Source organism: Haliotis asinina, chromosome 12 (genome assembly GCF_037392515.1).
Source record: "Haliotis asinina isolate JCU_RB_2024 chromosome 12, JCU_Hal_asi_v2, whole genome shotgun sequence".
Taxonomy (NCBI): Eukaryota; Metazoa; Mollusca; class Gastropoda; order Lepetellida; family Haliotidae; genus Haliotis; species Haliotis asinina.
Window position 1 is genome coordinate 6,727,257 of NC_090291.1, and position 25,162 is coordinate 6,752,418.

A 25,162-nucleotide genomic window follows, 5' to 3' on the forward strand; every position below is an offset into this window, starting at 1 on the left:
CATTATCCACGCCTGTATTTTGTATAGCAACAGCGGCATATTGTCTGCCCCAGGCAATCAGTTTATGTGGTTCCTGTAAGCGAGACAAGGTTTAGGAACCCGTCACTCAAAACATGTACATTCCAAGTACGAATGAACATTACTAGACCGCACAATCCCGTAGATTGACATACACACTCACATACAGGTTAGCATATTTCCACAACTTCACAGTACTGTTCATGAGAGGCGTCTAGTGTGGATCCTGCATTCGGACTGGACTTGCAAGTGTCACAGTGCCCCAATAGATGATTGGTGGTGCTTTTAAGCTCTGGTAGAGTGTCTCTGATTCGACTAATTATAGCCATCTCCGGTTAGTTCAGTGTAAGTTCAGTATAGTAACTCGTGAGGCTAAATGTTAACTCACTCACTTACTTTAATCTGACATTTGTTTCATCTTGTTATATTATATATATTTGTACAATCGTCTCGTTCATTACATGAAGAACATACCCACTGATGGATAATGGCCTGCCATTGAATATCATCACGGCATAATCACGGTAAGGCTGAAATACTACTTTGTAAATTGTAAAACGTCCTACATTTCGACTAAAGCGTGTTCCATTTAAGAACCTGACAATCTAACCTGAAATGTGAAAAGATTAGCGAGTGTTGCATTTCCACATTGACGTCACAAACAAGCGGCTATAATCTTGGACAATACATTTAAACTTATCATGTTATACCGGACCCGTGAAGGTCCCGGGGTAGAATAGACCTTCAGCAACCCATGCTTGCCATAAAAGGCGACTCAGCTTGTCGTAAGAGGCGACTAACGGGATCGGGTGGTCAGGCTCGCTGACTTGGTTGACGCATGTCATCGGTTTCCAATTGCGCAGATCAATGCTCATGTTGTTGATCACTGGATTATCTGGTCCAGACTCGATTATTTACAGCCATATAACTGTAATATTGCTGAGTGCGGCGTAACACTAAACTCACTCACTCACTCATGTTATACCGATAATCAGCTGTACGTTGAATTTATGAATATTTTATATTACCATGTGTTTGTAAAGCTTGAATGAATTAATCTACTTGTGACACTAAGAGGCATTGGTGTATGAACCCAGGTCAAGATATACATAATCGATAAACATAGGCGTACGCATGATACAAGAAGTCGAACTTGGCACCTGAGAAACGCGTGCTGCTCAACCACACACTCCAGTCATGAGGCTGGGTTATATATGTCTCCATTCAGGTTATAGTCCCGAACACTGTGTTATAACGAGTCAATCATGGTTAAACTTTATGTGAACGTTCAATGATTAGTTGGTCCATTCTATTGCAATGCTAAATAGTTTGATTTCATTTACCTTTTCAATCTAACTCCTAGTTTGTAATGGCAAACATCCAAGATTGCAATCGTTCACAAACTGAATTAACGAGTGTTTATACTGCCTAAAAAGCATAAAATGCCTTATTTAAAATGTCAGTCTTAAGTGGAACAAGATAGCTGAAAAACAAACGTTTTGTCGCAGTTTTGAGTAAAATTAACCATTTCCCCTAGAGTTTCAAGCTGTAGAATTTGGCTTCGACTTGACGTGACTACAAGCACTTACACAAGACGCCCTCAAACTAATCTCTATTCCTACTCTTCATCACCACTGCATTTCGTATTGACTTGCCTCTCTGTTGTTTTCACTTACTGAGGTTATTTGTGTTATACTATATATAATCTGGCTCTCCCATGGTCGGTCACCACAGTCATCTACACCTCTAAGGACGGACGTACATCGTTGTCTACAACTATATATATATGACAGGAATTCAAGTCATTTTCCTCGGCCACCATTGTGTTCACTGATGCTTTGAATATTCCAATGATTAACACAAAAGCAACAAAAGTTATGTTACCATGGTCAGATATCTCCACCCTTGACCAAACATCGTACGTCGTCTTTGAAACACCTTTGTGGAAAGGGTATCTTCGACTTACCCTGAACAAGAAGACGTGGATGCTTGGAGGTGCTGGACCAGTTCGTGGCTTAAAGAGAATACTGGCAGTGACAAGGATGTCTGAATAGTGTTAATACATTGATTTTGCTGTTGTTCTTGCCGCTACTGTTGTTGTATAATTTATCATATTTTCATCATAATCACTGGCTTGGCATCCTCCAGATGTTACCGAGACTTTTATACAGCAGAAAACCTGATATCGTCATTTACCACCGTTGTGTATGTATTAATCTGCGATTTAATACACTAAATATCGCTTCGATTAGGAAAGGTACGAGATGTGTGAAAAACAGAATTACTGCTCATTACCATTGGTCTCCTTAATCCCCAATCATGTACATCGTCCTTAATCCCCATCTGTGTTATGTAAACATAATCTTACCAGTGGCTTCCATCATTGTCATCACTACTGTCGGCTTCCTATCAGTGCTTGTTTATACTGGCTTCCAGCTTTCGTTAACTCATTTCACTTGTTATTTGTTATTGTTTACCTGTACATATAAATATAGCTCTGTACCCCCTTCTCATTCACCTGATGAAGGAGTAAGCATTAACTCCGAAACGTTGTGTTCTCATAATAAAGAAGTTGATATCCATAAAAATCTTCATTCTTATGTATTTCACTTCTAAATGCCCTTCAAAGACTTGCTACTGCTCAAGTGGTTGACAGATAATATTTACCTCACAAAGCGTTGTTTGAAAACGTAGCTGACTGCGTTTTGCTGTTCAGTTCCGCTTTAAGACAACTCGCAGTTTAATACACGGCTTCTGACTGTCATTTGTAAAACAACACTTGTGTAAACATCCCTGTAGAAACTTCCGTAATATTGCCAAGAGAGAAAAAAGCTCCAGATCATTCACGCACAATTCATTCGACAGCTATTTCTGTTCCTCGTTCACTTCCTGTCAGTTATCTTAAATCTCGTTTTGTGAATCAGATGTTTCTTCACTTTACGGACATGAAACTTCGCCCAGAAACATGACTTGCACTTCTTTTGATGTGTTTCCATGAGCCAACATCATCAGACGAAAGGTTTTCTTGTTTCGTAAATGAGTGAGTTTAGTTTTACGTCGCACTGAGCAATAATTCAGCTATATGGCAGAGATCTTTGTTTCAGAACTGAAATTTGTTCAGTACCTTAAACAATAACTGTGGCATTAACATGACTGCTAACAGTTGCCTGGAAATAGCTACAGGGCGATCGTGTGTCGTTGTGATACATTACTAACATGCATGAATGTATGAAAGCATGCATACAGGTACAATGGACACGGACTGCGGGTTGGATTAGTTCATTACGTGCATATAAGAATGTACTTAACTTAACGAAACGACTGCCGAGATATCCGGTTTTGTTTTCACAGAGTGAAGGAAGATAAATTATCAACACCGCTACTTTTTACGTAATATTTCCACCATCGTTTTGTAATGTTTTCAGATGAAAACGATGTGATGCCTTTTGCGGTAAGACACTGATGTATTGGAGCTGACGTGCCACGGTGGCAGTAGTTACTGCATCGTTGCCGGAGTGCTAGTTTTTGCGCGTGTGTATGTCGTTCCCTTGACAGATATAACAAAGGGAACATGAACTGGTCCTAGTATGAACGTTGAGTAGAAAACAGTTGACTGTGTGTCAAGCTGGTTCGTGCACATCTGATGTCACCCCAGTGTTAAGGAAACTATATCGTATGATCAGTGAAACTATCGAATAATGATAAAATAGTTTTAAATTTATCGCTACAATAGATGTACACGTTTCAGATAGATGTTGCTTGTATCGTGGTCATAGCATCAGAAAAAATAACGTTCGTGAAAGTATCTTTTATGGGAAGAGTAACGGAAACTAACGCAGATAACGTTCAAATTACTTCATAACACATCGTGATGACACATCGAGCGTTCTGCGTATGACGCTAATCAAGCGTCAGTCAATGATGCATACTATGTGCTCCTTAAACATGGTCAAAGCTGTTGCCAATACGACAGCCATCCCATAACGCGGGGGTGTATCGACTAATGAGTCCAGACAGGCAAGCACAAGCTGAGTCAGTATAGTCAGATGTGTAACCTTAGTCTGTCTCACACCCCATTAATCACAAGCTTCCAAGACCATTCTGCAATGCTAAAGCTCTAAAGGAGACAAGTCTATATTTCCAGCACCATGGTGATCGTTGTGTGACTTTAACATCACCTCTCTATGGATCCGCCTATGCTTTGCCTTTCAGTACTTAAAAAATGACATCTTCTGTGTTGAAAACATTGTAAAACGCCAGATACACCTGCTTCCCAAACATGCAAGTACACACATGGTTTCTAATATAGAGCACAATGAATGACCAGCCGTCGCCAAAAACATATTCTTCTCACATGTGCGTTTGTTTAGAGTAGTCAATCCGACTTAAGTTCATGCAAAAACACGTCGAATCGACTAGCGTTGTTTGCTTACATGTACATTGACACGAACACGTCAAGGATGATTACCCACACTTTGAATTAGCTGTAAGAATCCTGGTCCGATCGTTACTTTGTGCATTTAACTCCTACGAATCAATCTTTGTAAACATTACTTTTCAGTTAAAAGGTAAACGCTCAAAGAACTGGTTACTCGGTGATTCATTTTCACACGTTCATGATGTGTCCGGACTTGTGAAATCGACTGCACTTTTACCCAGATAGTTTTTATGAATATGGGAAAAGGTTGTCTTGCTGTATTGCCAGTGCTTAGTGCACCACACGATGACAAAAACCTGCTGTAAATAAAGAACGAGATTACCCAAATTTCACGGGGTGTTTAAGAGAGCTGTACTTAATTACGAAAAGTGTGGCAGGATAATGTATTTTGACTTGTACTTCCGTACAACATGGTTTCTTTTATGCTTACCGCCACACTAAACAGTATTGTTTCTGCATTTAGTCGAGGCGGGATGAGAATCTGGTAACTGCCATTTTGACAACAATCGGTTCATTTGGAATACTGTGACAAACATGAACCACTTCAGCGAGCTTGATCAACAAAATCCAATTGTCGTCTCTCATGATAAGTATGGGTTATTGAAGACCAAAGTATTTTATCATGTATGTTTACAGGGACGCGTGTTTGGAACCGACGGTAGGTATTGCAAGAGGATGTAGGTATCTGTTTGTCATATTTTCCGACACACAAGTGTTTTTTAAATAAATTGCCGTGACAAAAGGTATCAGGTATCCCCTGAGAACCAGCAAATTACGACACAGACAAGTCCACAATATTCAATGTTATGTATGGAACAGACAAGAGCAAGATATGATAGAGGTTTCTAGTAAAACGCAGCAGAATCAAATCTGAAGTAATGGGTCACAAATCTAATATTAATTCAAGTCTTGGTTTTCAGTGCGTTATGCTAAATCTTTCACAGCGAGCGATCTGTCTTGGATGCAGGTTGAACGCTGACGAAGAGGCAGACAGATGTAGATAGGCCGAATAATGACACAACTCAAATGTTACTACATGTGGGTGTGTGTGCCGTCAACACAACATCCAGACTTTATATACAGTCAGTTAATATTGTGAGTGTGTCAATTACAGCGTTAGCAGATCATAGAATACTACAAGGTGTGAAGAAGTATGGATTCAAACAGTTTGCGATGATTTACTAATTGCGTAGTTGTTGCGCATGCGTTGACCGCTTCCATTTTCTGGTTAGATATTTACCAATTTAAGCATTATGATAATTACATCTATACAAACTGGTCCAGTAAAGTAGGAAAATATCAATTACCGGGCGCTTAAAGAACAAATTATATTCGCTAAATCTGCAACAGCGTGTTCACGTATATATGTGGATCTCTCCTTAAATCATAGAACAGAGCCATAGTCAGTGTTTGTGGCGGAGGATCGTGAAACGGGATCGTGTTCCACAGTTTGACTTGAGGAGGATGCTTGACTGTTGGCCCTGCCCAGTATTGAAATATATTACATTTGGTGTCGTCTTATACAAGAGAGGCGGAGGGGTAGCCTGATGGTTGAAGCATTCAATTCCTCTCATTGACACAGTGTTTAAAGAGCATTGCCGACGACCCCGTTGTGATATTGCTAGAATAAGTCGTTAAATCCACTAAGACAGAAAACATAGCTCAAAATATGCCCCTATTCACTCAGCGAGGAACGGGTACCCGGTGGGATGATGTGTTAACATGTGTAACCTTCAAGCGGATCGTTAGAAACCTTGGGTCGTGTGCACCCGTCGGGGTTAACCATGCATTTCTATTGCACACCAATCCATCAACACGGGTAATCATGCAGCGCTTTGCTTTGTGTATAATCACTTGTGTGCGAACATTTGACGCTATCACAATTTGATAGTTTCATGAGCACAAGTTTATGATACTGTCATACTGGACTCGGCTTAACGTGTTTTATTTAATGTGAGAATATTATTTGAAACTTTAGTGTCTGGATATGGCATATTATAAATGTTTACATTAATCTAATCACGGTTTGCACACACATTAATCATGTCCTGTTGAGCATCTGATACTCACACCTCGTTGTCATTTACAAACAATGCTTCTCTTCCTGTCGCCATTACATATGTGTAGCTGTCAAAGTCAGTTCTGATCCAACAGCTGAGGAGAAAGCAACAACATGACAAATCACCAGATTCATTTCAATAGGTAACAGCGTTAATGATTGAGCTATTGCCAGAATATGAATATATAATCACTTAATCACTTCACCTTGACGAAATGAAATGAAAGATGAGCTTCAGGATACAGGTGTGAAACCAACCCCAGTAACGCCGTACTAAATCCATGTGTAATAATCATAGTCACTCATCAACAAATCGTCCTTGACCTGGGTGGATGAACGTAATTTCACATTTCAAGGGAACGTTTATTGGTAATATCATAGCAGCTGGAAACAATAATAGATCATTTATAATTTATTGCAACTGGTGTAAAGAAGGAATTGGTGGTGGTGGTGGTGGGGGAGGGAAGAGGTATTTCTCTTTTGTGTGCGGAACTAACTGCGATTACGATGTACAGAAAATAACATCAGTGTGTGTTATACCTGTTTACACAAATACAATGTAAGGCAAACATCGCTTACTTGTTGTTTACTGAACAGTAGGAAATGGGCTCGGAGAAAAGGAAAACGGGTCTGCATTTCAGATAAACAGATAAAGAGCGCTAGAGATTGCAAGGATGGATTCGTTCAATTATATCACGGCGGGTTTACAAGTTGATGGGACGAATGCCCAAAGAGACGAGGGTCACAAACGTTTACCACTTCGGAAGCTCCAGACAGGATGGATACTGACAGAACTAGCATGTGAAACACAGTGTATCCTGGCAGTTAAACATCACCTTGAACTGCAAGAGTCCTGACTCAGTGGCAGTGCTAGAGTCGGTGAGTGTGTCGGTTATGCCGTTCTCAGCAGTATTCTAGCGATATCACGCTTGCAATAATTTATAACATAATTCCACTTCACCAGTATCGCCATTTACTGGAGAACATTTCTCAAAGAAATACGGAAAAAATATTAGGTAGATGTACACAGCTGGAGGTTAACAAGTTTAGTCTGAAGGCGGACATTTTCAACATCAATCAGATCTCAGATCACATGGAATGAGTTCAGTTTATATGAAGTGCAAGCATAGAGACACTGTGCAGGTGCACTATTTGTCTCTATATTGATGAGCATATCACGTACCACGTGAACTCTCTACCTAAACCGTAAATATCTGGATTAGATCCGACATGCATGTAAGAAGGATCCGAATGGTCAGGCTCCCTGATTTGGTTGACCAAATGTCATCGTATTCCCGTTGTATAGATCGATGCTCATGCAGTTGATCACTGAATTGCGGCGTTGAACAACAAATACTCCCGAACTTGTCCCTTTGCAGTCCCCTAGAACATGTTATTCATACACTCACTACAGTTTTATTGCAGCATGGATAAGTCACCAGGTGATACTCTCTTCCTGCTTTGACGTGGCCACAACCTTTATCATTGTACTCTTTACTAGCGTCTAGACAATACGCGCGTACTTTTAGATCAGATATCCTAGGGAGCGACAAAGTTAGAATTGCGAGAAAATGCCATGCGTGTTCACAGATAACCACATTCCACTCAATTAGCACGGTGATGTCGGTAAGCATGTCGCCGATAGTGCTTCCTCGTAGATGTCAGCCTAAGTCTGATGAAGAGGAGAAGGTCGAATGAGCGAGACGGTATGTACCAGTAGGAAACAAACATTTATTTTATGGTACAGCGGGACACATTTACATGTCTCGTGAATACCTGTCGTCACTCAAACCTGTCGTCACTAGTGAGTGACAGGTGTCCTGTCATATCATTTTCATCACATTTTCCTTGTACACAACATGAAATGTTCTCACTAACATTGGAAACTGTTGAAGCTCAAGACTTAGTTTTCGCCGTGACGAGCTAAAGGGTTAACCGCCTGGTAAACTAATCCCTACCACGAACGCCATTCTTTCGCTTCCAAATTCAGTTTACCGCCTCCAACTCTACATATCACTTTTAAATACAACTCTGCAGTATATTTCCTTTTCGTAAAATAGTATTTTGAACGGATTGGCCATGCTGCCATAGTTCTTTAGATGAAGAGTATGTGTAATTATTCATTCGGCAGTCATTCATCAAGGATGTGATGGAAAACATATGGCATGTGAAGGGAAAACAAACAATGAAGATCCAGTATGTTGTTTTAGATTGAACATTTGATAGTTCTTACCGAAGTGATTCATTGTCATCTTTTTTTCGAAACCCAATCTCTCGTATAGCCTTAGCAGGGTTGAAGATCATTGCGTGGTGTCTATGTTGCAGTGTACGGCCTAAACATCTTCAAGGGTCGATTACTGTAACGTTTACATTCTAAACACTGTAATCAGTGTAACGGTAGCCGCGTGTATGTGAAAAAGTCGACATGAACCTACCACGAGTGTCAGTCGTTAGAAGGTAATGGTTGGATGTGCCAACGATACAGTCTTTACCAGGGATTAAAGTGGAGAAGATGCTATTAATTTTTATTACGTGAAAGCGGGATCTGAGCGCATGTCGCCGTTTTCAACTATACCAACGTAACGTAAAGACGAGGAGGTGGTCAACGTTGCTCCCACGCAAGAAGATGATGGATCGTTCCCAGTCATGAGGTATAGCAAGAACCTACTGGCGTTCTATACGTTTCGAGAAGGTTTATGTGGAATAGTCGGTCATTATCAGCAGACCATAACTTTCAACCAGGAGTCACCAAATATACAAACGTTAAGTGTTAAACCATTTGAACCTGGCATCGATAATTCAGGTGGGAGCCACAACGTGTAATTCTATTGAAAGCAGTCGTTCAAATTAATTAAACCTTAGACCCAAACGAAAAGATACCAAATCGTCTTTTTCAGGTATCCGAAAACTGAAAGAAGTGCTCTTAAATTGTATTATGTCTATGCTCCCATCAATCATTTCTCCAACAGCTGGAAAAACACAATCTGCGTTTCGCTGATAAATGTGTTCAATGAAGACGAAGATAAGAAATGAAATTGCAAATACTTTAACTCAGTTGCACTGGTGTTGTACATTCGTGACGGAAATGCCACGGTGTTTATATATGATACGGACAGTAGCAGCTGTGTATTATGCAACAGTTTAAGTAGTGCAAGGCAATAAATATGTGTAACATTACTCTCTCTGAGAAAAGTACATCCATACAGTCCTGTTCTTAATATCGCCAATCTGGGCACTATAATTAAAAAAGTGATACATTTTAACGGTAATAATAGTTTCTGTTGCCCCTTAGTATACTTGCATAGAATATTCATTATCATCTGTATCGTGGTTATTGTATAATGCACTTATTCACAAAAATGACTACATCTGGAACACTCTTTAGTCGGGAAAATAAATATACTTACGGGCACAGCCAGTGATTACCACAAACAACAGCAGAATATACATAACTGAAATGGTACTGACTGCGGCAGCGTTAGAGGTCATATATAAAAAGACCTCTGAGTAGCAACATGTGTTTTCCGACGGAAAGTAATGTTTTGTACATCATGACTTCCACTGCAATGAGCGGGAGTGTCTTAGGCCATCATAAGGAAGTATTGTTAGAGCTTAACAGGTCTAATACTGGAGCCAACCCATCATTTACCAGCAGGGTAATTGCGTGTTAACCCTAGTGGAACATGTTTCACGATCGTATGAACACGTGCCGGCTTGAAGTATAATATATTCTGATGATGATGGTGTATAGATTCCAATTTACCGTATGAACATGTATGCAAATTAAGATTTGAACGTTAAACAACACAATACGTAGACTCGATCTTCGCAAAAAAGAAAACGTTTCTCTCCATTTTGACTTAGATCCCGTAAACCTCTGCTAAAGACCCAGACTCTATGGGCTTAAAGATTAACATAGTTTGTGAGAAAATGTTTAGTGAGTTTTGGTTTTAAGTGAGTGTGCTTTGTACCGTATTCCAGGTTAATCACTTGTTATTCTGGTGTGCGACAGACGCTTGAAGAGATGAAGGGCGCAGACTGTCACCAGTTCGCATAAACCAGCGGGTGGAGCATGATGCTGTCAGGAACACCATAGGGTAAACCGGGGTTCGAACCCGGACCACGATGAATGCTACTAACGATTGTTTGTATCACTGCCACAACAATACAATGACGCCTTTCACTGTCCAGGGCACCACATGACAAATACAGACGCTAGGTTATTACAACCATATGTATTGGCATATTTCTTTGTTTAAATGAATGGTGAGATAACATGATTGTTCAACGTTTCCTTTCCACCAACGTGAATCAATGGCGTTGGTTCCACACCGTGAGCTCATTACACACTTCAAGTTTTCCCTATTGGCAACTGAATTCTACATAACATCTTTCAGCGTATGCACTCATTTTAACCTTGTTTTTTTTTTCTTTTACGTAAATCACGAGCTGCTTTCGCTATACGCATGGATGTGAATATTGCATATCGAGTAAAATGTACAGATCTTAGCGATCAGCATTTGCTTGTTGTTTACGACTGTACAGCTACCTAGGGATTCTTGTGCCAACGTTGTCTTGATCAGTCAAACATTGACACGATCAAGACTCACAGACAGTTCGCGGAAAAGGCAATTCGCAGATTAGGTGTGGTATACAATGCTTTTTCACAGTAGAATCCTGGACACTTTTGCATGTAATTCCATTTCTGTAAGCCGGGGATTCAGATATTGATTAGCTCGAAAGCGAAGGATATCCTGACAGCCAACCTTCCAGATTATTCTTCGTACAAACATGCTTATTCCAGCCGTATATTATCCGGTTTGGACGTAGAATGCCAATAAAGAGAGGCCATTTTTACGAAGCAAATCCTTGTAAGGCAATACGTTCGCGCGAGATTACACATTTTGTCAATGACATCAATTTTCCCTGTGATTGTATTGATCAAAATGTGTCTCTGTGTTCAGAGATTTCAACTTGACTGATGAGAACATCCGGAGACATGACTTAGTGCTCTGCCAGATATGTACCTTCTACTGTAACAGTCTGGGATAGCAGACATAAACATGCATGGCGTCCCTTGTTCTTTCACATTGTGTACGTGGATTTCATGTAATAAATGTATGGAATACTCCATAAGGTAATTGGAAAAGACAGTTTTTTCTTTCTCTTTCAATTTTGGTTCTGTATGTATAATCTACTTTCAGCCTTGTTGTCTGTAGATGGTTCGGTGTATTTGGTTCGGTGCCAAGATACATCCACGGTATAGTCCAAGATAGCCCCTTCATGTTATCCCCACTTTATAACCAGACAATCATGCCTGTGTGTGTTCCGAAAATGGTAAAGGTCCATAATCTGCGTCTCGGAGTGGTTGTTTTGGTAATTATTCTTGATGTTCTGAATCAACCAAATCCCTGCTGCTGACGAAGTATATCACAGTTACCAATAGAATTACATATGGCGTATTGTTGCACAAGTATGCATGTTGCAAGTCCCAATAACGTCTCAGCCATATCCAATTGTCATGGAAGGGGTATCTAGAGCGTAATTTTAGAATTAAACGATCCAAGTACAAGATAAGGTCGGAGATGAAATAAGATCGCAATCCGGTTGTTGGCTCACAAAACTTCGACCTCATAAACTGGTACTTTTCTCCTCAAGGCAGCATACTTTGGGTAACAGTCGTTCATTGTGGTGTGCGTGAGTTTCCGTGTGTGAAAACTCTAGGTTTCGGTAACATGCGTTAATGATGGAACCCCTTATACATTATCCCATACGAAGTATGGCCTCGATAAAGGTAAATGCCTCTAAAAATCAGATATTTATTTAGGAGATTCAGTCAAAAAACGATTCACTTTCATTGATGCCAGTAATGTGTTTAACACCCCCACCCCCCACCCCCCACCCCAAATGTGAACTAATGATGTTTATAGGTAAACAATTAGTGAGCTAAATATGTCCACAGGTGTTGATTATAGTTCCCGCTGATTTTAGTTCACAGCACTCCGGTTTGTTTGTACATCGTTGGAATTTCAACAGCTGTCAAGCTTAAAGACTGTAGATTGATATACATGCATCAACGACACCACGATGTATGCTCAGCTTAAATTTAAATTAACAAGCACTATCAAAGGAATTTCGAAGAACACAGATTGCCTACCATCATCTACATTTTGTAAGATAAGATAGGTCTTCCTTTACTCAATTTAGTGCTTCAGGACGCTCACCTGGTTCCATGTTTGAACTCGATTAAGCTTTGAAACTCTGTCGTGCCTGACACAAAAAAAGAACTCGTTATTTCTTTAACACAAACAGAACGCTTACCCACCTTCTTCCCACCAATTTTCCTTCTGAAAGACAGCTTAGCGTTAAACGTCCCGCTGGTTCAATTTCTGTAAAGTTGAACCCTTCCGGATTATTACAAAAATAAATGTAATTATAAACTTCTAAAATATATACATAACCAAACTTTAGAAATTTGTGGAATACGTAGAAGTAGCGTGAACATTATTTATTGCTAGATACACTACAAATATAATCAGTCTCGATCCTGCGTTGCGGAGTAGCTTTGAGATTGTTTTATGAATGCGCACCATGATGAGTGAGTTTTAACCACTAGGATACCCCACTGCCCCAAGTCAACGACGAAGCCACGTGTTATCCAAAAGACCTTCACATAAATGGGAGAGAGCATTTGATACCGGTAGGGCAGACCGCACCTCCGATATACTAGTACTCTTAACGTTTTAATACCGTCATATCAGATAGCATGCGCACTCATTTGAATGAGCTGACCTGGTAGCCTTTCCAATTTTGAAAGATGATCGGTATCGCATATTTTGGGAGTGCTCGTTAGAGCACCAACTTGCTTTGTGCGTTTTTATCTGTTGCTGTTTCTTTATATGTAAGGTAAGAACTCGAGGCTGCTGCTTCGGAAGATCAACCGGCAGCGATACTTGAGTTATCAGTTAGTACATCATTGATAAAAAACATAATATTAATTCTTAAAGGTGACACATCGGACCATCCACCTTGTCTGGTGATCATAACCAATAAATACGAGAGACGATATCCGGCGATCAGACTCTTTTCATCAGTATCTGGTGATGCTCGACATTGCAAATACTCTCACCATCTTCACCGTGTCCACTGTATTACATACGCACACGCTTGATCGTCAATGGCAAACAGTGATGATATAAGGAGGCTGCATACAAAGTATCAAAATGTCAAGACATCGCTGAATATGGCAGAATTCTGTAGAAAAATCTAATTAAATAATAAAAACAGCAAGTCACACTAACAAGTCAGAACGTTTGTCGTCTTAAGAGTAAATGTCTCGGTGTAGTAAATGGGAGTGGGGTAGAGGTGGGCCCGGGGGTTAGGAGAGGGGTGGGGGCTGTTTTCTTAATAAAGATAATTAAGTATTGATATAAAATGAAGCAGTATGTAGTATTTGGACACATGAAAAATCACTTCTAACAAAGAGCAGGTTTCTTATGAAATGATTTATGTACAGTTAATTCACACTAGAATAATATTCAAAAATAAAAAGAATATCACTTATTACCAGAGGGTATCAATATTATCTCCAAGTAAAACAGCATACCCAAATTAAATTTGATAAGGGGGAATAAATTCGTGCTCAGGTTTACCTCGGGATATATGCGGATGTTGCCAAAATATCGCGAAGAATGATTTGAAGCCACACAAAGGGAAATAACTGCATATTCTGCATGCCAAAGACGACAAATGGTGGTAAAAACAGCTTACTCAGCTTCAGAGCCGATACATATAAGAACATGACATGGTTAAAGACTAAAATAATTTCTCTTTGATGCTGATGTTCATCTACTTGCACAGAGTTTCGTCCCGTGGTGGTTCAAGGAGTCGTTAATTATATGTTATGTACACAGGTGACAATGGTGAAGGTAGCGAGTTACCAAGCACATTCAGTCTGTCCATGACCTTTGTAGGTGAACCACACTCTTGACAGCTGACCGGCCCAAAGAATAAGTTTGGTTTGGTTGGTTTGGTGTTTTACGTCCTGATCAGCAATATTCCTGCCATATGGCTACCCCGATCAGCAATATTCCAGCCATATGGCCACCCCGATCAGCAATATTCCTGCCTTATGGCTACCCCGATCAGCAATATTCCAGCCATATGGCTACCCCGATCAGCAATATTCCTACCATATGGCTACCCCGATCAGCAATATTCCAGCCATATGGCCACCCCGATCAGCAATATTCCTGCCATATGGCTACCCCGATCAGCAATATTCCAGCCATTTGGGCGCAGTGTGTAAATAATCGAGGCCCGACAATACAATGTTCAGCAGCACGCATCAATCTACACAACTTGGATATGATGCCATGTGAAAACCAAGCCAGCGAGTCTGACCAGGCTATTCCGTTAGAAACGTCTTATCACAAGCATGGGTTACTGAAGACCAATTCTAACCCGAATGTCCAAGGGTGTCCATAAGAGTAGGCAGACTGTGGGAAATCGAACTCGGGTCCCGAGAACACTAAGCAGCACCTACTGCAGGAATAATCAAAGGATACACAACCTAATGTCCTCTCGAGTTTTAAAGCACAGCTGGCTCCCGACGACGGATTCGCTTGCAGCCTAGTCGACATTGCTGCCTCTCTCCCCTCAAAAAGACATTGCTGGCTCTGTAGACATCCCCCTGCACCAGATAATACAGGGATCAACGGTATGATCATCTATCTACACAAATGGCATACGATGGCATGCTGTCAATCCAGTCTGACCACCCGATCCCGATAGTCACATCTTATATATTACGACAGGTATGGTTTGCTGAAGATCAAATCAAATGTCAACGTCTTTCGATTCAGCTACTCTTGAATTTACAGATTTATAAATCTTAACGCAGTGATCTTTTACATATTTATAGTAAACATTACTAGAATTATTAATGCAAAACACGATTGAAATACCCGCTCCATGACACGGTTTGAGATATATCAACATCGCATATAAAGTGTTCTATTAAAATACAGAGGCTGTACGAAAATAATTCGTAATAGAAACATAACAAGCTAACAAAATCATTCCTTAGATAGTGAACAAATGAGCTCTTTCGATCGATACAAAAAATAATATTTTCTTTCGTTCACGATGATCAAAAGGGAAAAGAATAACCACACCAGCAAAGCTTTGGGTCATTTCCTCTGAGAATAACAACATAGACTATTTTTCTCTTGAGTCAGGAAATGAAAATTGCTGCTGTCGTATTCCAGTCTGGTGAGTAACCTGGATATGGAGAGGAGGCTGAAACACCATCTACACATCGGTCGACAACTGAAACATCTTTTATTATCAATGTCGACATTGCAAACAAACAATAGGCGTTACCAAGATCACGAACCTGGTGGGACATAGGGGAAGCACTCAGTGTGAACGTTGCTCACCAGTTTGCTGTGAGCTCGAATAACCTCCATTATGATCCCTTGCCTATTGGCTCCAACTGAGTTCCAACAAGTGCGTCGTGTCAACCTGTCTCACACAGCTCCTACAGCTCCATGTGAATGCACGTCACTACTGCGGACGGTTACATGCGCACCAATGAACACTGAAGCAGTCAATACCATATGGCCTGGCACGGGGAAGTCTGATGCAATCTGTGTCTATAACCAACCAGGATAGTGCTGACGTGGACATTATGGAGGGAATGAGTACAAAGCCAGACATCACAAACGTCCAGTCTTGGGTCCGGGGGAACATCGATGTACATCGTCTTCTTGTAGTCTTGTTACATTCATCTCGAATCGTGTGTTGCAGGTCTTTTCTTTCAAAGACACAAATAACAAACATGCACTTCCTGCAATATACGTATTGCTACATACTTCTATGTCGTGATCGTTGAACAAGAGAAATATTTAGAATATCCTTAACCTTCATGCATTGCTTTACATTGAGAGGTACAAACAAACCATGTACTAGTATGTCTCTTCATTTCCCACTGTGAAATGCATTTGCCAAAGTACGAAAACAATGTCACATACACACACATCCCCTCCCTACACTACCCCCCACCACCCGCTCTGCCGACCTAATCTCCTGCTTCATGCCGTTCTTCCATAGTTGGTTGAAATGCAAACTGTAACCCATGACCTCACAGGAATCATTTCTGCAAGAGCGTTCTTCTTTACAGTCAAGTTGTATTCTTTTTGTAAACAGTACATCCTCTCAGATGCTATTTTCATTCGCCGCTCGTGTGACGTATTATGTGGCATCCAAACACTCGAAAAGAACCATTTGATAACCAAAGAGTCGAAAAGAACCATTCAAACAAATAATCATATTTACACAAACGGGGCATTCCTAAAAGATAATACATTTTAATCTGGTGTAGCCAGTCTCCAAATCGATTCTGTAATTCACTGTTCCAAAATATGCACACGAACCAATAGACTGATACAACGGAGATCGATTTATCCCTATAAAAGATGTGTTTGACAAGAAAACCAGTCTACCATCTCAGAATAGAATAACAACGAATCCGATGTAAGACGGAGTAACTGGTGCCACGTGTATCAGTTGCATTATCTTAAAGTTTAAATTGTCAGGATGCCTAACATTGTAATTCTGGTTTTTTTAGAAAATCGAAACAAATGCAGACCTCTGTATACACAGTTTTAATCAATAAATTCCAACTTCTTCGAAGCTTACATAAATGAACTTACATTTATGTTTCTAAGTTAGATGGAAAATACATTCGACGGAAATGCGATTTCAGACAAGAAACATGAAACAGAACATTTCGAAAAGAACATCATGGACGTATTCCGATCACAGCCGTCTGGCCGCTACAGGAATAACGAAGATGGTGTCTTTGATCAAGTGACAACGTGACAACATTGTCGAGGCCTTTAGACAGATATGTTCAGATATCTCACTCCGGAAGTTCCGCCTATAACTCGTTTGTTCACATCATGAAGACAGGCAAGCTGTCAGACAGACTCATCAGATGACGCAACCGATGTCTAGGCACGTATTGATGAGGTGAACTCTACACCGTCATGAAGTGACGGACGGTACCCTTTTAGACTAAATGCCACAGTGTATACATGATTGATAAAAATACATAACTGTTATTAGTGTTAATATTAGTCAATTTTGAGAATACCCGGTTTATCACTGATTATTAGTATATATATGTATATATATATATATGTTTGCCGCTGTTTGTTTTTACCTCCAGTACCATTAGTTACGGCACTGGTAAACCTAATTATCTGCTTTGGAGTTGTATATTAACAAACTGCAGATGTCAGTTATGACACACGTGTTAGATGGGGACCAGGGCTCGATTCCGCTCACACATGACTACGTGGTATAAGTTGAGATCAGCTTGAGATTAGTTTCCTCCAAACACATATACCGTACAATTAGTGTATGAGGTCTCCTCAATCACCGCTTTATCCGCCTATAAAAGATAGCACGGTTCTTACAAAATCTTCATAATAGCATCGCAATTCACGGAGCTTAAGTAATTTTAGTAAGTGAACATTATAATTGAACGGCGTTGTGGTAATTGCTATCGCGACGAGTGATAAACGTGCTCATACAAGGAAACCGGACTGAAGATTGTGGGGAACGTGGACCAAATTTACCTAAGTAATTTATCGATCCATATTACTTACTACAAGCTAACCCTTCTAAATGATTTTATAAATATTCAGCGGCTCGTGGTAACGAGTCTATCATGTGTGATTTTCCATTGTATGACAAAGAATATAGGAATTCCAGTCATCATTAAGTGAATACCTCTGTCGGAAATGCAAAAGAATATATACATGAATATGTTTCAAACGACGTGGAAGCGACGCACTCATTTATGGCCATGGATGAGCATGTCGTGACTGAAGGTGAATGTGCCAGTGGAGCTTGCCGGGGACACCGTCTTCTTAAAAGGGATGGATGATTACGACTTGTCTAGTGTGGTGGGAAGCACGGAATTACATTGGCAGTGGTATCAGTGATTCTTGGTTTACCATATGTGATCTAGAATGTCACAGGAAACAGTTGATGGAAGAGGGAGTGCACGCTACCTAATCAACTTTGGCAGGAGAACTTGCTTTCTAAATGAAATCTCGAATCGAATTAAGAACAAAAATACATCAATTGAAAGTAAAAATGTTGCATGTTTGCCTGGATTTTGCTAAGGTACTATGCAATTTTGGGGCTAAACGTAAAACACTGTTTAGCATAAGGTATTTTTAAAGGCACGAAAGGTCAATTGATGTAGAAAGTACAACATTACAGTGAGGTAAGATATTTCCATAACATAGTGTCTCATGTATTGCGTGACCAGGTCCGCTCGCATGAGCAGATTGATCGATATCTTGAGATTGGTCACTGGATTGCCTAGTCCAAACTTGATTATTTATAAACATTCGCCATATACCCGACGCTAAACAATATACGCAAACAGAAATCGAAGCTATGAATGAATTATGGGGAGACTAGTTTAAGGGAAAAATGACCTGCGTATAATTGGCAGATGAAATAATGTCACTGATAAACCCGGTATGTATATTGAATATGAAATCTGCCATTGGTATTGGTATTTGTTCAGACCTTCTATGTCATGTAGTCAACTACGACCCGAGAGAGCTGTCTAGTTGTGTGCAAGAAATGTATCATCACATCCTTGTCACAGATGAGAACCATGGCCCATGATAGATAGCAATACGTCACAATTGCTACATTTGGAATTACACATTCGTGTGTTTGGGGGTTAAGTACCATCCGGGATTCGAACGCACACTCTCAGAATAAGGCACCAAATCGACAGGCACAAAGTCAGCTATTTAACCAACAGAGTCGCCAAGCAAGGGGTCGAGGCCACACACATACCTATCTGGCCTCCCGCACCACCTGTCGGGCAAGATGCTTAGTTTTAACCGTTCAATGGACTCTCCCCTTAGGAGAGTCTTTAAGTGGCTATGGTAATTTATTTTTGTTGCTGTTATTTATTGGCCATGACTAATTGATTCTTGTTTTCAACTTTGTGATGGGATGACCTACTGACTAATGCATTCTCTATTCAAGTTCGAATCCCTACATAGGAACGTCATTAAACAAAACTTGGAATTCAACCCTCTCTCAAGGGCCTCGGGGTCGGAATATGCAACATTCACTGGTTTGAATGTTCTCTAATCTAATTCAGGAAGCCATCAGTTTTATATAACAGCGATTCCCGATATATACTCGTTGCATCTGTTTCTACTTTATATTCATTGAATGGAATAATCACAATAATTTTTATCAATTTGTGTCATACTTAATCATATATGTGTGCAGCAAATGAGACGGAATACTCTACCAATAAGCATATCACCCACGCATCGATCATCCGCTGGGCGCCTCATTTTCTGGCTAGCCAAATCATGTTCCGTCAATGTTGACATGGCATTGTCTTGCAGTGATTTCAAACTCAAGTAATATCCTTTAACAAATTTAGTTTAATACATGCATTTGATATAAAAATCTATAATGTTATTCATAATAAACGTTTGCTACTGACATGGCAATGTACTCTGCTGTCAAAGAAGAATGAAATACTATGTGTTTACTCGTTTTTTAATCATTTAGTCACATAAAAGGTTACGTCTGTTTTTAATCATGTTCACTTCTCATAATCTTCTTACTCTGAAGATATTTCAGGATTATGGTAGATCGAAAGTAAAGTTGCAGATGCACATACCCACTTTCACGATCACTATGTATTAGGGCTGGGACGAGTTCAAATTTTCCATCCAGACACCCATATGTGTTACCCTACCCTGATATGTTAATTCCTGGCATCAAATTTGAAAGAAATGAGAATATATTTTCATCACGGGGGCTAATGCTAATATTGAGTGCAACGTTTTAAGTGATGTCAAACTCACACGTGTTTAGAAAATGGTCGACATGTCATCGTGACCTAGGACTAATTTGAAGACATTGGGTGCAGCAGCTCATGAGATATCGCGTTAATAAGGACTGACACGTACGGAAGAAGATACGTATGGGTATACGCTGCTGAATATTATGTTTCCTATTTCACGTTGTGGCGGGAGACAATCATATAGTAACACCCAGCCAGAAAAAAAGATGAATATCTCAATTTTATAATACATGCATGTTACTGTTCCCAGAAATCCAAGTGTCGTCACCATTATACGTCTTGGTTTGTCAACAACATACCAATGTTCATTAGTTTCAGTAAACTTTTGGGGAGTGCATGATTTCGGTTTTCATCCCACATTAAGCAGTCACGCCGTGATATAACTGAAATAGTGTTGAAGTGTTGAAGGCGGTTGACGCCATTAAACCATATTAATAGCCAGCATATATCAGTATACTTTAAATGGATTGTCAACATCCTGCATGCATATACATCCATATCGCCTATATATGCTATCAATGCGGTTGTCACACAAGAATGAGTTTATAGAATAGATGTGCTAAACATTCACATATGATATGGTATATCTGTGTTTACTGATGCTATCACAATAATAGTATACACATTAAATATATCCACTATGATTCATGACAAGCTGGCAACATAGAAGTTTGATTTTTTACGGCGTACATTGAACATGCGTTCAATAGTGCTTATTCTTATTCTATTCACCAGGAAACATACGCGAATCCAATCCAGGAATACTTATTTAGGAATTTGTAATTTGTCCGAGGGAGGGTTTTAACATTGTTTGATCAGCATTCGAGTTTAACATCACACTGAGCATGATTCTCGTAACATTAGAAAGAACGTGTATAAGACGTTCATCATTTCAGCGATGAGGGACGTAACACTGTACTGGACCACCTCTGTCACTATTACATGGGAAAATACTAAAACACCACGCAACGCCGTTTGCCTGTGACCATCTTTTCAAGTCTGCTTTCACTACATCACATGATGTGGTTGCATTGTTGTACGTTCTGTTGAAAAGCTTAAAATTCAACAAACTGGTTTTCATCACTATGCATTGATGTCACTCTTCAGACCTCTGAGACCATAAAAAGATGTATCTTATGAATAACATATCGTTACCAGTAAGGTATGCCTTAACGCAACGCCAACGGGCGCCTTGGGTGCAGTGTACCCGCAATGAACTTAGATTATGCAAAATTGGCGTTCCCTACACTACATCTATCGACAAGTATCCTCGAGCTATGGTATTCCTCCGACAGCTTAATGTCTCAATAACCTGCCTTGGTACGAGTATACCTCCGTGACAATGTTTTCATCTGATCCATTCTTCAGTCTAAGTCATTTTGTGACGTTTCTTACATTTGTATACACAACCCTTACTCATATTGGCATACTGAAACTTGCACTCATGAATGGCACCATGTGCACTTTATTAAACGCATTTGAGAACGGTTAGAATAGATTATAACTACAATATCAATGAAGACAATGCAGCGTTACAGATCTGTTTCACATGCATGAAGATATACTAGCGAAATATTCATCTGGTTTTTTTAAAGAAATACATACATAAAGTGATGTATTATTCAGTTTCGATTCGGTTTCGGCGGCAGATAGATCTCAACAGAACAAAATGCCTTCTTTTCCATATTCAACAACAATCCACTATGTGTTCACAAATAACGTCAAAATTACGTCTAAGATTGATGAGCAACTACATTCGCTTTGCCTTGCCTGAGAACCCAAACTTACATAGATATATAAGTCCATGCAACAAAAGTACCGAAACAATGCTGACTTATACAGCAATGTCACAAATGTATGGAATAGAAATCACAGTCAACTGTGTAGTTAATCATTACATATGGGAACATTTGCAGAAGAAGGCACTAAGAAGATCGATATTTTTTATTGCAAAATTCTGCGAACAACTCTTAAATTAGCAAAACATGAGCATAGTAGGTCTCATTTTTCGAGTTCTATATAATTGTGACTGATATGTATGCACCTATCGCGTGTTGTGTAGCAATGTATTTCAGCTAAACGATCAAAACAAACTATTGTACATTAGTCATGCAGCCAACACCACAGTCCTGCCTCACTTCGGAGAGGTAAACATGTGAAAGATTCTAAGTTTCCTGTGAGTGTCAGTTTCTCCGAGGGACAGTTGCCAGACTAATATGTCTAAAGACCTAGTTCACTTTATTAATGTGACAGTCCTTCCTATAGCATATCTTCTCTGTTGTGTTTTCTTGGGTGTTAAATATATGACACGAGATGACGAGTGTTTGTTTCAAATCATGGTGTCTATAGTACTGTCGACAGTACGATATATCATAAACTATTTACGTATTGGTTCTGTGAGAGTCTCTGGATTGGTAAATGAGCTACTGAGACTGAGACTGAGACTGAGACTGAGACTGAGTCTCCAACAGCTCATCCTGCGAGGAGGGACTCAGGTTTCTTATGTTACCGTATTTCATACTGGTTAATAGCAGAATTTATACTGACAGAAACTACTTTAGTCATAGTCATGTCATTATCAACATACGTTTAAGGAGACGCTTGAAGCTGCTAGACATTTCATCAATGCCCGTTCACGTGTGAAGTATGTGTACCCTCTTTCAGAGTACGGTATTTTAGATGTTTTATAAATTAAGCTATCTAGAAGCACATCAATGAAAAACTTCAGTAATGTAAATGGATAAACAGGAGGCAACTCAGTCAGAGTTTCACGCTTCGAGCTGATATAACAATACCTTTACGAGTTGACTAGCAGTTCGAAATGGGACATTATCAAACTTTGTTCATACTTACAGTTCACTGCGTGCGTTTGCCCGTCTTTCCTCCACACAACATTCCGTATCCAGTCCAAAATACGCAAAGACAGCAGTAAGCAGGTTGTTCAATGAAAACAGAATTAAAGAGTCTCTTCATTAGCTGGCCTCAGATCAATTCAAGTTTGCCGTAACGCCAATACCAGTTGAGTAGACTGCTCGTGTAGCGAGAGCCGTGCAGCTGGCGCTGAGTGGACGACTCAGGGCTGATTAGAAGGAACTCCTACACACACAGGCGTTTCCTTCTCTGCACGGAGTTTGGTGTGGCCGCCACAACCAACCAACCGCATTAGTTATTGACTGCTGGGTTTCTATGGCTGACAGTTTCGCTTTGATCGTTGGAAGCGAGGGGGGTTCTACTCTGAGATTAGAGTCTACGAATGGGAAGTTATATTTTCACGGAATCCTTGTTTGGGTAATTTATCCCCGTGTTTACAAGTGCAAAGTGACGTTTGAGAAAACTATCGGTGTAGATTATGTATTTAGTCAGTTAGTGATGAGTGGCGTGGATTGTCACTTTAACCTTTACATATTCACGTCACTGTGAGCCCGTGGGTTCCAATTCCAGTTATTTATTGTCCTCCTGAGAGGGTGCGTAAGTCCACCAACTTTCAAAGTAAATTCAAGCTCTCCACTATTTTAATCACAGTACACATGTCCTTTTAAATGTATGGCTAGATGTGCCTAAATTGCTAACGACTGAGGGTCTGGTGTAAATCCAGCTAGGGTCCATGCAGGTAGCAAAAGTAAAGTAAGTCCCCATGGTCCCTAGTGTGGTGATCTACCTTCAGTTGTTGGTAATCTATAGCCCATTTTTATATTGCATTGTCATCTATAGTTAAACTGTTTTAGATTCAGTTACTAGTCTTAAATGGATATCTGTGATATATATTAGTGGTTGTACTGTTCTTCGTCAGCAGTTTTATTTTCTTATATTGATGAAAACTGATGCTGATGTGACGATAAATATTAACTCACTCACTCACTGTTAGGTTGTTTATTTAAGACAGTATGAAGCAATATTTCAGCTATACGGTGGTCGTCTTTATCGCCTGGACCAGACAATCCAGTGATCAACAGCATGAGGATCGATCTACCAACCTGTGATACGATGATATGTGTCAACAAAGTCAGCGAGCCTGACCACCCGATTCCTTTCGTTGCCTTGTACCTCAAGCATAGGTTGCTGAAGATCATTTGTAACCCAGACCGGCTTCGGGATATCACAAGCTAACAAGCTGTGATAAACTAATAATTCTCTCTCACTCACTCACTCTTTGTATATTATCCATTGTTGAAGATTACCATTTGTACATACTCTGAACATGGGAAGTCACGAATGTCCTGATATAGAACTCATATCTGGACATTCGTGACTCTCACTCACTCACTCACTCATCTGTACACAGTGTGAACTGCTGTGAATCAGCACCTACATATGTACAGGAATATGACACAATATATGCTCCCACATCTAATCACCAGGGACGAGTCACCTTTGATGTAGCGATCACGACCACAAGAAGATAAAATCAAATATCTCGCGGATATAAGACGTAAACAATATGTGCCATAATAAGAAACACTGGGATTTATGCCTGGTTCCTCTCAGTGACGTTTCCAATACACGAAACCCTTCAGCTACTGAGAGTGTGTTGATGAAGAAGTCATTTTGCCTCGCGGCAAATTTCACGACCTTAACATAGATTTATAGGTATTTCCAGCGTGGCACTTTATTGACCTGCTCGTACATGACCTAAAGTGAAGGGGCCGATAAGTAACAAACTGAATGAAGCAATTAACCTTCACCACAACACTCTCACAGATGTCTTCCAAACTGTGAGCCT

The 25,162-nt window shown here is 40.0% G+C and overlaps 1 protein-coding gene across 1 annotated transcript in view; it reads right to left on the reverse strand.

The window, feature by feature from the left end:
- LOC137258328 (FMRFamide receptor-like) overlaps positions 1–23,484 on the reverse strand; it is a 44,944-nt gene extending 21,460 nt beyond the window's left edge. Inside the window, exon 1 of the mRNA XM_067795962.1 lies at positions 23,296–23,484. The gene's annotated coding sequence lies outside the window, so the exon portion shown is untranslated. The remainder of the gene's footprint in view (positions 1–23,295) is intronic.
- Positions 23,485–25,162: the final 1,678 nt, after the last annotated feature.